Source organism: Condylura cristata, unplaced genomic scaffold (assembly GCF_000260355.1).
Source record: "Condylura cristata isolate star-nosed mole 26May11 unplaced genomic scaffold, ConCri1.0 scaffold00004, whole genome shotgun sequence".
Lineage (NCBI taxonomy): Eukaryota > Metazoa > Chordata > Mammalia > Eulipotyphla > Talpidae > Condylura > Condylura cristata.
In genome coordinates, this window is record NW_004567105.1 from 18,179,753 (window position 1) to 18,195,942 (window position 16,190).

Here is a 16,190-nt window from a genome sequence, read left to right on the forward strand (position 1 = left end):
AATAAATCTTTAAAAAAAAGAAAGAAAGAAAATGGAGATGAGATCCAGCACAGCGCCTACCACCTCATCTCAGTCAGTGTGACTTCCCTGGTGCCACGACCCACCACCCAGCAAGATTTACCTCCTCTTGCTAAATGTCTGTATTTAAAAATAGTTAAACTCCTAAAGATCAGTTATTTCTCTTTCCAAACACTTTTCCAAGATAGCTGTTTTTTTTTTTTTTTCATAATTGTTGTTGTTACTGGGCAAATTCAATACATTTAAACTTTCCTCAGAATATTAATTCAAATATAGATGAACATTGAAAGGATTTTGATAACCATTATTCCTGCACTGGACAAATGTCACAATTGAGCCCTTAATAGCGATTCTATTTTGTTTTTTAGCTTCTCCCACTATTCAAACCTTCTAAGCTTCCGCATTGTGTAAAAGTGTTTCTAGTTCACCCTTAACATAGTTTTTGCTTTTGTCTCATAGTATATATTCACCTCAATTCTTCTGTCATTTCTGTTACAAAGAAAAGCAATTGCAAGTATAGATTTGCTAAATATCCATTCCTCAGTGACTAATCTCACCTTTTTTCCTATTCTCACTGCTGCTCCATGCTTTAAAAAAACTCATCTCTCCCAAATATATTTTTTGAACTCTTTGTCATCTTTATCCATCTTGCAGATAGATGAATTGTTCTATTCTTCCATTATTTTGTTTTATAATGTCAAGGAAGAGGATCAAATTTCTCATTTGCTTTTTATTGTCATTTTTAAGGACAATTAAAGTGCCACCTTTAAAAATATATACATATTTATCAGATCTAGTTTGCCTTGGTCTTTCAGAATTACTCTTGGCATTATTCCTTCACATATTTCTCTTGTAGACAGTTCACTGAATCAGTACCTGTTTTAGCAGCCTTGTTCCTTGACACAGCTTACCCCACAGACTGCCTGCTCACCACTCTGATGCTGGAAGTAACCACTTCATGATGTTTTATCTTCCTGCAAATCTTTAATTCAGAAATTTGTCTCTTCAACTATAGATGTTAAACTGAACACAATGCCGCACTCAGCTCCTCCATAACCTAATGCTCCATAAAAATATAATTAAAGCACTTAGGGCCCTCCCTGGTGGTGCAGCGGGTTAAAGCACAGCACTAGGAAGCTAAAGCCACTTCCTCGTGAGTTGGATTCCCGCTTACCCTGGAGGAGACCACATGGCATGGCAGACCTCTCCTGACCCGCCCGCTGCTCCCTCAGCAGTGTGCTTCGTCCATCTGCCTGTTCTGCTTCCCACTCTGTCTCTGGTGAAGCCTCTCACCACCTCTGGCCTGTACCCCAGTTCTGTATACACAAATAAGTAAATCTTTAAAAAAATAATTAAAGCACTTAGAGTCACAGACTCATAGCAGTCCCTCTTGTATTGCAGACTTTGGGCTCAGTTACTATTCTACTACTCACACAGGTGATGACATCAACCTCCCAAAACATTTCAGGTTTTCTATGTTAACCCAAAACCATTCTCTCTTCACAACAAACTCTGCCTAAACTTTCCAGCAAGTATGTGCAGAACATCATAGTGAAGATACAAGACCAGGGAGGAACCAAACCATTAAAAAGTATTGCCTTCTATTTCAACTAGTCTTTTCCCACTGCCTGATACTGTTTTATTCATGACTTGTTACTTACTAAATGGATTCTTCATACGCACCATTCTACATTTGCCAAATCTAAGTCCGTGAGATCGGAAGTCCTTATTCTCATGTTTCCTTCAATCCTTACAGTTGACATTTAGATTTATTTTACAGTTGACATTTTGATGAGACTATTTGTCATAATCCATCAACACTAAGACTTGAGATGCTATTGTATGCAGCCACAGGCAGCAAGGACTGAAAAACTGTTGACAGAATATTCTACCACATGGCAAAGCATGAACAAGCAGCGTCATGACCAGGATGTAGTTTTAAAGGTTAGTAAGGTTGAGAATTGTCTACTTAGGGAGTAAGAGAATAGTATTAGAGAATAAAACTATTCAAGGTATCAGTGTGAGGAAGTAAGTTTAGGAAGGTAAAGAACTACTTTGAGGAATTGATGAGAATCTGAAAAACTCTAGAATGGGGATATGAAATATAGGCTTGGAAAGATGTGATAAGGACCAAAGATATAAAGATTCAGACTCAATTCCAAAGAAAGGAATGAAATATTAATCACAATTTAATATTAAGCAGCTATAAGGCCCAAAACAAGAATGACTTTAATGCCAACTGCCCTTTGAGGCCAGGAGCCTAGAGCTAATGCAGCCTTAGGAGGCAAGGAATGATGAGTTCTGAGCATTGGTAAAACTACTTCAGTGGTAGTAACAGGGTAGAGGATAACACTAAAGAAATGAGGAGAATCTAGCCAAGTAGCTATACCAACTTCCAAATAGGTATACATGATACCTATACTCCTTTCTTGGCATACAAACTTGCATCCCCTTTCCCCCTGGTATCTGTTTAAATGCTTATATTAGTCGAAATGACTTGTAACTGCTACTGTCATAATGAAATTTCACAGCTCAGCTGATATCATCATTTCTCAAATTATCATCTTTATTGATCTAGGATGAGTGAATGATGGTCTCAGCTTAGTCACTGAGTAGCTCTTATCCTGAGATTAGCTGTGGTTTCCTATGAGTTCCTCTTCTTATACATTGGAATTTTAATACTTCACACCCTTTACTTAGGTCAGAATATTAAGATCATTGAAAAATTTGACATACTTGTTGGAAGATATTAGCAAAAAAAGATCAAATTTATAGGATATAGCTATGCCTCTAGCAAATGAGTCTCCAACAAATCTTTATTTTTGTAACCAATAATATTGTATTAGAAAACATAAACTTCACAATTCCACCTAGCACACCTCTTTCTAGAAGCTTGTATTTACAATGCTTTTTCTAGCAATCTCATGATTTCCAGACCTTCTGTTTTCAATTTCCTCATTGTCCTTAAAAATTAAATAAAACCTATTATTTTACTTGACTGTGTTTCCCCTTAACTCTCTCCTTCCTCTTTCTGGCAATCTTAAATCAGATTCCTGACATTGCCACAATGATCTCGAGGATATCATACTAATTCAATGGAACCTCTTTCTTTAATATAAAATAAAATTGGCCTAATTATTCTTCTTGAAACAAATTTCTATACTTCTAAAAATAAAGCGTTGAAGAGCTATAATTCTAGACTATATTTAGAATGGAGATCTGACATAGATCTAAGATCTGACATAGATCTTACTATTAAAACTGAGTTTTAAGTCTTAGTTTAACTTGGTTAATATCCCTATATTACAATAAAAAATAGTTATTGCTTTAGAATGTAATATGTGTTTGAATTACATAATTTTTTCTTATTAATTTATGCCTTTCCAAGGTATAACATCAAGATGTATTATCATATATGGGATCAGTAAATGGGTATCAGTAGCTATTTTTCTTTAAATAATGAAGTACAGTTCCATAAATATTTATAATGTGATACCATTCCACCAATATTATACTTTTCTTAAAAATCATCTTGCATTTAACAAATTCTTGCACAGAAGCTTTAGTTTGAAAAATGTGCATTATCAGTTGTAAATAGTTATTATGTTAGTAGCAGGTATGAGTCATTTTGACCTATATCTTCAATTTTTGGAACAAAGGACCAAAATATGTCATAAAATCATCTAATATGCATACAGCATTTATATGAGCCAGATACTGTCCAAGTAACTGTGTATATATACACATTAATCAGCCCATTCAGTCCTCACAACCACCCTAACAGATGTTTTAGAGATGCATAGCCTGGATTATAAATAGGTCAAGTAACTTGCCCAAGATATGTGGAAATTTTTGCAATTCAAATATAGGCCCATGATTTTTTCCTAAGAGTTATTTCTTCTGCCTCTCAAGATCCTCAATCTCAATCTATCACCCAGTTTTGCTTGATTCTTAGCTTAATAGCATCTGTCTCTCACTTCAGCAAGATGGTCCCCCACAATCGTGATGGAAAGGATACAATTACTTTTACTTCCAGGTAAAAATTCCAGAAGGGAATATCATCAGTCTAAAACAATTAGTATAACCCAGGGAAATGTGGTACTGGGGTTACATAACAGCCAACAGTTCTACAACAGCCTTTCACCAGCAAATATCAATCTCACATAAACCACCTCAAGATATATATTAAGATTACCCTAATTTTTAAAAAGTGTCTTTGAAGTACTGGTAGATTCTGGATTGGGCTACCTGAAGACTGAGGAGTCTGAAAAGTGAATTATCTTAATTTGTTACTGTTGTTTTCTTTTTGGTGAATGTACCTAAACAAATTCATGCAAGAAATTTAATCAATATGCATATCAGGGGCACTCTAATTTGACATCAGTCTCTGCTTCCTGAATCTTATTTATGGTATTTATCCCATTGGGTAAAATGATGTCTTCTTCAGTGGCTGAAGAAAAAAAAAATTTTTTTTTGCATGAATTCTCACTGTAGAGTTGTAATTTTATTTTAGAAAGTGTAGAACATGTTATTAAATCCTCTAATTAAATATTTATTTTATCTATTTATGCATGCAAGAGCTGGGGTGTAGGCTAGAGGTGCAGGGATTCACAAGGGATAGAGTGGGGAGCAGAACAGGTAGATCTACTGAAATACACTGCTGAGGGGAGCAGCGGGCAGGACAGAAGAGGTCTGCTGCTCCATGTGAGTCAGTTCCCTGGCAGGGGACCAATTTTGCACTGCAGTGATTGCTGATAGCTTAATATCACTATGAGTTTAGACAGAGAGGTCTGTTATTGAATCTTTTTTAGTGACTACTTCAGGCAATTTTGAGGATTGCCCAATGAAGACAGTGTGATTTTTTTTTTCTTCCTCTGATAATGTAGTCTGTTTCCTTAAATATTTGATTTACTCTCAAAGGATAAGACCACATAGTAGTCAATACAAACATTTGGATACCATCCACAACAGCTAGCTTACACTGTTCCATGACCACTATGTATCCAGAATCAATATATCACAAAGTCCCCAGTAGAAAGACAGGCTTTCTTGATTTAGGTAGGCTAGTTTGGTTATAACATTAAAGTTATACGTCAACATGCATTTGATCTCTAATTTAAAGAATCTGAGTAACTCTGTGGCTTGACAATTTTCAGGTGAGCTGTTCAACTATAGACTCTCTTCTTCTGTAAAGCTCAGCATGAACTTCATGTAATATTGTCGGTAGGTACTTGGGCAGTGACTTTAAACAAAACAATGTAAGTGAAGCTTAAATAAATTTTCTTTTTTCACCATTAGCCAGTATTCTTTTTTTCTCATTACTGTTGAAAAGACATTGAACAAAAAGACATTATTGCGAATCTACTGTATTTGCATTGTACTTAACTACTTGGGATTCAAATAACAACACTCAGTCGTCATTATAAGAAAAGACTATTTTTTTCTTAGGTATCACACAGGAATCCATTTTCCAATGCCTTATTGAAAATATTGCACCATTTTTATTTTATCTTCCAACACTTGTACAAAAGTTCACATCAACCATCTATTGTATTTAGTGTCTAGAGGTCCCTATTGATGTAAAATGCATGAAATCAACTCCTGAACACATCATTTTGTTCTAGATATTGATACCAGAGCTGAGGAGATGCTGTAAGGAAGCATCCCATGGGGGAAATGTGGAGATGGCAAGAGTCTGGCATGCTACAGATGCTTATTTGCATACAAATGGTTCAAACACAGTAAATGCATGGCCCCTTGGTAGGACAATGGCATTCAACAATTTATGCAGTCTTCTAAGGATGACTTCTCAAACACCCTCCCTACCCCCCACACCCAAAACCCCTGGCAGTCAGGCAATTCTTCATTCCCTGATGACTTCGGTGGGGACAGGGATTATATTCACTCTTTCTCCTCAAGTTCAGGGCTAGTGGCGCTTAGGCGTTCCTCCTTGGCCTTCTTTTCTACCCAGACTCTTTGGCATTCCATGTAGATTCCTTTTTGACACCTACTCACAGCAACTTCTTCCTTCCTTTCTTTCACAATGATTCTTTGCGGACATTGAGGATCCTGCATATTCATACAAACTTGAACCCCAATTCTTGTGAGCAGATAATCTGCTTCCTCTACTACCACTAGAGGGCAGTAAAAGATCAATCTTCTTAAAGATAATGGCTTAGTAACCTCTGTGTCTCAAGGCTTCCTGGTGGCTTATTCTAGAAAGGGCTCCAGAAAAGGCCAGGAGTGTGTTTGGGAGGATGGATCAGATGCAGTATCGACTCCGCCTCTGCTTGAATATTTCATTCTTAAAACCTAATCAATTGGTTTTCTGCCTGAAAAGCCCAGAGTATGAGCAAATGAATTAATAATAGACAGATTGAACACTCTTTCAAAGAGTTCTTAGTAAATTATCTGAAACTTTCACCTGGTGTGATACTGACATATTGGCTTCAACACCTTCCCTGACCACACTTACTAACAGAATTTACCTCTGTGACAGCACAGGCTTCCTGAGCTTCGTGTAAGTAACACCTGTTCCCTCCATGACAGGTGAGCAAACAACAGTGATCTCTGTGGCCTGAGTTGACAAGATGATACCTGACTTGGCCAATTATTGTGTCTATAAGCTTAAATTTTTGAGAAACAAACACATGGGATATATTCCAGTTAGCAGAGAGAATTCAAGATAAAGAAAATACCCCAAAAGGCCATAAGCTAACTCAAGTTATGAGGGAGCATAAAATGAGAAAGTTGCTATGTTGTAGAGAAGCAGATACACCACACCTGAGGAAGAAAAAAACAGGTGGCTTCCAGCACATGTATACTTTTAGATAACAAGGTATGCATTATGCATTTTCCATTTTGATTTAAAACAAAGGTCTATATATATATGTTTGTTTATATATGTGTGTGTGTATTTTTTTTTAATAAAGTTTTGATCCATTTAAAGTTGTGTTCCACTAGGTTCCTCTTGTTCCTTACTGTGTGTGAAGTTTTCTTGGTGTTCTCAACCTGACACAGGTCTTCTCTCTAGTTAAAGACTCTTGAAGACATCTGTCTTGGATTGATAGTAGCACCAACTTCTTGGCATTCTGCTCCTGTCCTTGTCAAATGCCCTTGTTAAGAAAGACTCTTTGTACCCCAGGAGCAAAGTATTTGGTTGGCTCATCACTAGATAATCCTGATCCCTGGTAATAACCCCACTAGGAGTCTCTTAGTTCACCTCTCTTTGATGCCTAGCTCCTGGAATGGTCTTTTCTTTTAGGATGGCTTGTTGGCCTAATCGATCATCTCAGCTATTTTGTGAGCACCCTAAGAGTTACAGTTCATTTCACCCTTTTTCTTTCCACAGAAAGAGAGAATAGCTCATTTATTGTAAAATCAATGTTCACACAATATATTTACTTCCTTAACATTGAATATATGAACCAATCTCAAGTGAAGTGTCCTGTTGGCATTTGTTTTATATACATACATACATACATATACATATGTGTGTGTATGCAACACATGGTGTTATGCTTTCTCTCAAAACATAGCAGTGAAGGTCAGTTCCTTCAAAAACTTTCAGTGGTTTCTTTAACCAAGGAAGGCTGTAATGTGTATCAAGGGCATTTTGATTAATCTATTCTCTAGGCTGTATTCACCAGGTCTCTTTAACATGAAAATGCCATCATTCATTGCCAATTTGAGCTAATTTTTTAGTTACTGCCAACATCTCGTTAGCAATGATGCTGAAGCCCACACAAAACTATCCACAATGTGAGATACCTTGGGATACAGGTATATCCCTCAAAAGAGGATGTATGGTCTATTTTTATAATGAACTTAAGTCAGAAATTTTTTTTTTCCCTTTCTTGGGTAACTCCTACTCATTCTTCCATATTTAAGTGGAGGGATGACTCCCCTCCACTGTGTTTCATTTAATCGTCATTCTGATATCATCACTCTGATAACTTAACCCAAAGAGCCTGACATTCTTATCCACTTTTGTGCTCTCAGTATGATTTTCACTGATGGAAAAAAAGAGTTTAGTTATCTGCTCTTTAGATGTTAACTCAGATACGGAAAGCCACCTTTACCAACTTCTTGCCCTGTTCAGATGTTCCTCACACAGTAGATATTCAGTAAAATGGGATCAAGACATGGCCATCTTACTTTGGGACAACACAAATGGCCAGTCGAGATCTAGAGCATCCTGATGGAATAACCAAGACAGTTGTTGGACATATAATGTGTCTTGAGTTTTCTCAGCCTAAACCCTTCTCCTTACCCAGACTCTGTCTGGTGTTGACATCTAGGCACAGCCTAATGATCTAAATGAAATACTCCATCTCATGCAAATTAAAACCACAATGAGATACCACCTCACCCCAGTGAGAATGGCACATCTTAAAAAAACTAGCAACAACAAATGTTAGCAAGGATGTGGAGAAAAAGGAACTCTCCTGCACTGCTGGTGGGAATGCAAACCAGTACAACCACCATGGAAAACTGTTTGGAGGTTCCTCAAACTGCTGACCATGGAGCTTCAATATGACCCAGCAATCCCACCCCTAGGTATCTATCCAACAAACACAAAAACACTGGTTCAAAAAGATACCTGTACCCCCATGTTTATTGCTGCTTTATTTACAATTGGAAAGACATGGAAACAGTCCAAATGCCACAAAGTAGATGACTGGATTAAAAAAAAGATGTGGTGCATATACACAATGGAATATCACTCAGCGACCAAAAATAAGTAAGTAAGTAAGTAAATAAATACATGCTTTTGCAGCAACATAGATGGAGCTGGAGAAGATCATGCTTAGTGAAATAAGCCAGAAAGAAAAGGAAATATGCTGATGGTTTCACTCAGAGCAGGAGTATGAAGGACCAGGTGAAAAAATATTAATAATGATGAACAGCTATATACCAGAGACATTTTGTGGGGGTGCAGTGGGGAATGGGATCAAAATGGGGGCGGTAAGGGGGGGATAGGAAAGTGCACTGGGCTATGGTGATGACACACAAGTGATTTGGTGATGGGAAGCCCACAGGGATTACAACTGAGATGGAAAAAGGAACAAAATGATGTAAAAATAAACTATTATATTATTAAAAAAAATACCCCTTCTCAGAGTCTACTTATTAGAAGTCAACCTAGGAAAACTGCCACCAGGAAAAATGTAAGATTTTGACAACTGGTTGTTTTTAAGCACTTTTTGGACATGTAGATATCGAGTCCCCATCCTGGTGACCATGTGACAAGACCTGACCAATAAATGCCAAAATGAAACTTCCAAGAGGACTTTGACTTGTCGGGGAAGGGGTTCATGCTCATTTATCCTGTATTCTCTTAGAAGGTCATTGAAGTCTTAGGTTTAAGATGAGAAATATGGAGAAAAGTCAAGAGAATCATGGGATTCTGGATATTGTTAAGCTGAAAAACTATCACAAGTAGTTCCCAACCTTCAGATATAAACAAAAGAAAACTTTAATTAAAACTGCTATTACCCAGGTCTGTTACTTGTGGCTGACACATTCCTGACTGATACAAGTATGTGCTTTGTTCTGGCCTTGATTACCTTCTATGGCTTCTATTCATACTTGGCTAACTCTTACCTTCATCAAACAATTTCTTTTTTACTGTGGGGAATTGTACCTTAGGGAAAAATATTTAACTCTATACTCTGATTTAATAGATAATACTATTTCTTTGTGAATGATTTTATTAAAAGGTTTTCTAAATGGATTTTTATTCTACCAAGAAAATATAAGAATAATGTTCATTTTACAATTTTTCTATACATATCTACCATCATTTGAAATTTCAGAGATTATAAACTTGGATCTGGGAAAAACCTTTTTCAAAATTCATGAAAAAATGATTTAGATTAGGCTTCTCATTACTTGATGTGATTTTGCTTTCACACAAATTGTTGTTCAAGAAGGATGACTGAGCCTCGGAAGTGAAGGGGGTGGTGAGTCATTCTAGCTGCACAAAATACGTCACTGAATTCAGCATCTCAATTTGGTTTCCCAAAGTTTAAAATGTTCTAAGTGATTTTCCATATTGAAATTTGGAACTGAAACCAAATACGCAGTATTAACATACATCTTCACTTTGCTTGTAGCATTCTATAAAGATATTAATATAATAACAGTTTATTCAGATCTATTTTATATTTCATCTTTAGGGAAGCCACTGTTAATAAGGGTTACCAAGACCAAATATTTTAGACAAAATTCCAAATTCTGAGGTTGTTGGATTGCGGAAAAGGACACCCAGTGGTGAGAGAATAATGCATTAGTGAGTCAGAAACCTCAAGGTTGGTCTTTTTCAATTTACTTTTTAATAACCTCAACCAAATGATTTTTCCCTCAGTTAAATTTGTGTTAAACATGGTTATTTGATTTGTTTTTCACCAGATGTACTCATTCAATGACTTATCTATTTTTGAATCTAAAAACTGCTATGCCAGTGTCTATAGAATTTTTTTTTAAATACAGTCACTTCACTTAATGATTGTGCAATCTACTTGAGTGAATAAAACATACATGAGTCAGATCCCACTGCAATATGAATGCTGCAGACTGAAATAACTAGAAAATCAGGAAGATTTTTTTTCTACTCAGGCGACCAGGAAAGTCTTCACAAAAAAAAAAGGTATATTTTGGATTTTGACCTTGATGTTTTTTAAGGTGTTAGAACATGGGTTCCAGAGTAAGCCTGCTTCTGATCAAGTCTGAAATGTACTCCTACTTATCTGTAGGCACAACAATATGTATTTCACAGGATTGATGAAAGCTTTTTTAAAATTTAATGGATGGGAGTTTTAGATGAGTGTCTTATATTTTTGTGCTTCAAAGTACTAACTCATATTTTAGTTAGAACCTAAACAATGCTATGTCATTGTCTATAGAAGAAATCTTTTTTTTTTTTTTTAAGATTTGTTTATTTGTGCATACAGAACTAGGGTACAGGGCAGAGGTGCAGGGGCGTTGAGAGGATTCACCAGAACCCACACCAGACACACCAGAGTGGGGAGCAGAACAGGCAGATCAATGAAGTACACAGCTGAGGGGAGCAGTGGGCGGGTCAGGAGAGGTCTGCCGTGCCATGTGGTCACCTCCGGGGCTGGCAGGGATCGAATATATATATATATATTTTTTGTTTGTTTGTTTGTTTGTTTGTTTTTTTATTTTTTTTATTTACTCATACAGAACTGGGGTACAGGCCAGAGATGTGGAGGGTGAGAGGATTCACCAGGGACAGAGTGGGGAACAGAAAAGGCAGATCAACGAAGTACACTGCTAAGGGGAGCAGCGGGCAGGTCAGGAGAGGTCTGCCATTCCACGTGGTCACCTCCGGGGCTGGGATCGAACTCATGCTGCAGTGGCTTTAGCTTCTTAGTGCTGTGCTTTAACCCGGGAGGGCCCAGGAATATTTCTTCAGCAAAAATTTTGGAGGCCCTAAGTCTATAACCAAGTGGTTTGCAGGGCCATGCTCTTTCTCAAGCCACTAGGGAGAATCATTCCTCACTTTGTCAATCTTCTAGTGGTGATGAGTGTATTTCTTGGTTTAGGTAATGCTGAGCTTTGCCTACATTTTCACATGACCTTTCCCTCTTAACTTCTGTGCCTTCTTCCCTTCCAAGGCCATGTTATTAGATTCAAGGCTCATCTTCTCCTATGATAATCTCATCTGTAGATTTTTTGTTTGTTTGTTTTAAAGATTTATTCATACAGAACTGGGGTACAGATCAGAGGCACAGGTGTGATGAAAGGATTCACCAGAGAAGAGTGGGGAGCAGGACAGGCTGACTGACGAAGTATACCACTAAAGGGAGCAGTGGGCGGGTCAGGAGTGGTCTGCCTCTCCATGTGGGTCACCTCAGGGGCCAGGGATTGAACTCATGCTGAAGTGGCTTTAGCTTCTTAGTGCTGAGTTTTAACCTGCTGCCCCACCAGGAAGGACCCTCATCTATAGATTTTAAACTTAAGCATATCTGTAAAGACCCTTTTCCCAATAAGTTTGCATTCACAGTTTCCATGTACGTATCTTTTATGGGGTCACCATTCAACCTAATATATCTACTAAATAGTGATTAAATACTGTATACAAGAGAATTCAAGAATAAAATTGGGCTAGTAAGGAGTAGCTTTCAATATCTGGGAATGAGGTTAATAATTTATTTGATAGCCATTGGCAAGTCATCAAAAATGTGAGTGACAAGATGAGGACTATGACCCAGAAAGACTTATCTGGTGACAGAATAGAGAATGTGCTATCAGAAAGGAACTAAAAAAAAAAAAAAAAAAAAAAAAAACTACTTAGAAAACATGTATAGAAACTGACAATGAAGTGAAGACTTAGTTGAGGTCATGAAATGAGAAAACTATTATGAGGCAAAGTGTTAAATAACTTGATGAAAAATTAGACGTGTGTGATTATTAATGTAGGACAAGTCAAGAATTCCCCTCAGATTTTAAATATTAGTTACTGTGAAAGGTTAGCAGCATTTTTAGAATTAAGTCTGAGAGGGAGTTATTGTGAGAAGGAAATTATTTTCTTTGTGGAATATATTGTATTTGTTGGAGACTGAAAATTATCCCTAGAAAATAATTAGGATTTAAAATATAGTTTTGAGAGTCATTTTTTCCCCTAATTATGCTCATTGTGGTTAAGGTTGGCTTCCATCATTGTAGTTATTTTAGGTGTTATCAAGGAACAAGGTAAAGTTACTGACAGAATTTATAGTCAAATGTTTTGAAAGCCTCCGCTCAGAGATAGTTCTTAAAATGCCATATACAGTCATGTTTTTATTTGAAAACTAGCTAATAAAAGAAAGAAATGGTAATTTAACTCATTCAACCATTCTTCCAAAACTCATCCATATAAGATAAAATAAATGTAACAACGTTCCTCCCACCCCATCTTTATTAGGAAAATGGCCTAACTTCAATCAGCTTTGGTCTGAGCTGCAATTACTTCTATGACTGTAGTATCTGGTAATCTCAGCAAAAGCATTCTGTTAACATTTTGGGTCATTTCAATCCATCATCTTGATAAAGGTCAAGCCTGACCAAAAAAATTGTTTTTTTTTTTTTGTTTTCTTTGCCAACACACTTCCTTTCTATTTCTTGCAGATAGAAAATATTGATTTGCCATACTAATATGAACAACTGATACCACTTTCAGAACCTCTTTTGGTATAAATAGCTTCAGAATATGCTTTGCCAAAAGAGTAAAAACTTTTTTTTTTTTAAACTAAAGAAAGCCTTTACTCCCATTTACTACATTGTGAAAACCTATGTCACCACAGATATAACAAATAATATATAATGTATAGGGAGGAAATACAGATAAATAATAAATAACATCTAACAATAATATATTGCTAATTAATGGCAATGGATTGACAAAGAGGGGAAGGAAAGTTGGGGGATTCTTAGCAAAAAGAGGTAAAGGGAAATCTACACAAAGGATATTTGTTAGCCAGTGTACAGTCAGAACTGTCTCCAAGTTAGTTTTTCTCAATGGGTCATAACTATCAAAATCAACTCAGGGCTTGATTAAGAAGACAGTTATCCAGGCCCTCATTCTGAGGAGCATTTGTTTTTCTGGGATATTTCATTCTACTCTACAACCATAGAAAGTTACCTCTCAAGTTTTTTTTTTGTTGTTGTTGTTCTTTTTTAAAGATTTATTTTATTTGTGCATACAGAACTGGTGTACAGGCCAGAGATGCAGGGGTGATGAGAGGATTCACCAGAGACAGGGTGGAGAGCAGAACAGGCCAACTGAGAAGTACACTGATGAGGGGAGCAGCAGGCAGGTCAGGAGAGGTCTGCCACGCCATGTGGGTCACCTCAGGGGCAGGCAGAGATCGAACTCATGCGGAAGTGGCTTTAGCTTCTTAGTGCAGTGCTTTAACCCACTGTGCCACCAGGAGGGCCCCTCTCAAGATTTTTAGAGAAACTAGTGAAGAAAAAGCCAGATCCTCTGTAGTTTATTGGAATTCTGAAATTCCTTCAACTAAATTGGATTTTTTTAAGATTTATTTATTTGTGCATACAGAATTGGGGTACAGGCCATAGGTGCAGGGGCAGTGAGAGGATGCACCAGAGACAGAGTGGGGAGCAGAACAGGCCGACTGACGAAGTACACTGCTGAGGGGAGCAGTGGGCGGGTCAGGAGAGGTCTGCCATGCCATGTGGTCATCTCAGGGCAGGGATCAAACTCATGCTGAAGTGGCTTTGGATTTTTAGTGCTGTGCTTTAACCTGCTGTGCTATCAGGGAGGGCCCCTAAATTGGAATTTTTAATGCTCTTAGATTTCAGGTATGTAGGAAAGTATGTCTCTTCCCAACGCAGTCAAATGTTATGAAATTATTTGAGTAAAATTATGAATTAGATTTTGTGAAATACAGATAAAGTTGTTTGCATTTTGATGGAAGGAATAGGAAAGAGAGCCAGAAGGCAATTGGTCAAACTTGGCCAAACATGGAGAAAAGGACACTGAGTGGACTGAGAAGTGAATTCAACTCTAGAATTTGATGTTGAGTCATTTGGATTCCCAGATTGTTGCTCTATGAAATGGAGATTACACCACCATCTTCACGGATGCTGCACAGATTAAAATGTGACAACATCGTTCTGGTTCACTCTAGATGCAAATTAAAAATACTTACTTTATCTTTTCTGAAGTTGAACATTTGATTGTTGAGGGGAATGTAGGGGAAATTGTTCAGAAAGTAGAGCTGCAGACAGTTCAACCCCACCAAAGTTTTCACATTTGCTCAAGATGTGTCAAGCAACTACAACGTAGTAGTAATCTGGATGGCACTTTGACGCTAACTGGATCACATGCATTAGGTCGTCACCTGTCTCTCCTGTGACTCCTATTAGGAAATATAGGAAGAAGGTCCTGACTCAGATAGTTTTAAAGGCCGGATTCAACATTTTGTTTTTGTTTTTATTCCTGTGCTACTTTTTGGTACGTTGACCTTAAACTGTGCCCCTCACCTATTAGACTGCATGCAAGTTACATTTTGTGTACCCAGGTCCACTAAATTCCTTGCCTCTTACCCTCAGTTTTTATTTTCCATCTGCCTTAGTTTGACCTCCTTCCTAGATAGCGAAGGTATGCTGGTATCACATGAAATCCCTTCTAAATCAACTGTCTATAAAAAAACCAATGAAAGTATTCTTGGCAATGATTGGTTGTTGTTTTCTTTCTTAGGTTTTTGAACCCTGAAATTTGTCTCACATGATTTATGATTTATAGTCTACAAGGCTGGTGTTATGAAAGTTTTAATCCATAGCATAGGTTAATAATGGAGCATCTCTGTAAACTGATTGAGATACCCAGTTTTTCCTCTTGCCTCCAGACAAGTACAGTACTTCAAATAAATTGTTTTAGCCACTGGAGATCATTAAATCAGAGTCATATAAGTTTTAGTTGATAATAAATATAATAAACCAAAGATATCCCAGTTTGTTTTTATATGCAGTAGAGCCATAAAATTAAATTATGGTCAACAAGTGAACTGCTTAAATATGAAGGAAAAAAGCATAGAATTAAGAGAGTTTGTAACAGGAAATGCTGATTTTCCTTTAGCAATTAAATATCTCTTCACAAAGAAGTGATAATTGAGCAGAAATCTGAAAGAGACATTACAACAGACATCTCCAAAAGGCAGAGGGTCAAAGGAAACAATTAGGAACATCATTTGGCCAATAAATTGGGTAATCTCAAAGAAAGAGAAAAAATGTTAGAAACATACAATTTTCCAAGAATGAATCAGGAAGAAATAGAAAACTTAAAAGACCAGTTAACAGCAAGGACATTGAAACAGTAACCAGTCTTCCTCAAAATAAAAGTCCAGGATCAGATGGTTTCACTAGTTAGTGAGTTCTATAAAGCCTGCAAAAATTTGGAGAGGAGGCAATACTTCCCAACACAAGAGCACAACATTACTCTGATACCAAAAGACTTACAGCACCCCCAAACCAATATCCCTAATGAACATTACATTAAAAAGATCCTACACCATAACCAAGTGAGATGATTCAAAACATGTAAATCAGCTAATGCAATTCACTACATCAACAAACAGAAAGGCAAAAACCATAGAATCATATCAGTAGAGTCAGAGAAAGCATTTCACAAGACTTAAAAACTA